Raw genomic sequence first — 662 nt, 5'->3', positions numbered from 1 at the left:
ACAATTTGGTTTATTTTCTTCTAGTCATATATATATCTATGCATCTACTTAAATATTTTTTTGAAAATTGAGATATTACATGTATAGCTATGTTTCCTTTTTTTAAAATTATTTTGTGAGAATTTCAACAATTAAAAATCAGTGAAAAAAGTTTTTTAAAAATCTTTGAAAACAGTATTTGATGACTACACAGAACTGCATTATTAGATAAATATATTTGACCACTCCCTTTACGTTGGATATTCAAGTTGTTACAGTTTTTTGGTATTACAATTTTTAACTGCAAAACTTTGAGAACATTTCTGAATACTTCCTATGATAAATTTCTCTAGGTAGGATTACTGGGTCAGAGGTCATGCACAATTTTAAGGCTCTTCATTTATACTCCCAAACTGCCCTTCAGAAGGGCTGCACTGTACTTCTACAAGCAGTGTGTGAATGTGGTTTCCTTTAACCTTTGCCAACTCATTAAAAAAAGAAAAAAGTTAATTTATTGGCACTAGCACTGTCATACCATCATCCTGTTTAGATCGCTCCTGTCAGATTTCCAATTAGTCTTTTGGTTTCCATAGTGAGTTCATTATCACCTTACACCCTAAAGTTGAACCTAGCTTCCTCAGCTGTCATATGCATAAAACCTTTCCAGAATTCTTCTAGGTTCT

This window comes from Trichechus manatus, unplaced genomic scaffold (genome assembly GCF_000243295.1).
Source record: "Trichechus manatus latirostris isolate Lorelei unplaced genomic scaffold, TriManLat1.0 scaffold00037, whole genome shotgun sequence".
NCBI classification, from domain to species: domain Eukaryota; kingdom Metazoa; phylum Chordata; class Mammalia; order Sirenia; family Trichechidae; genus Trichechus; species Trichechus manatus.
Note: the sequence above shows the minus strand (reverse complement) of the source record.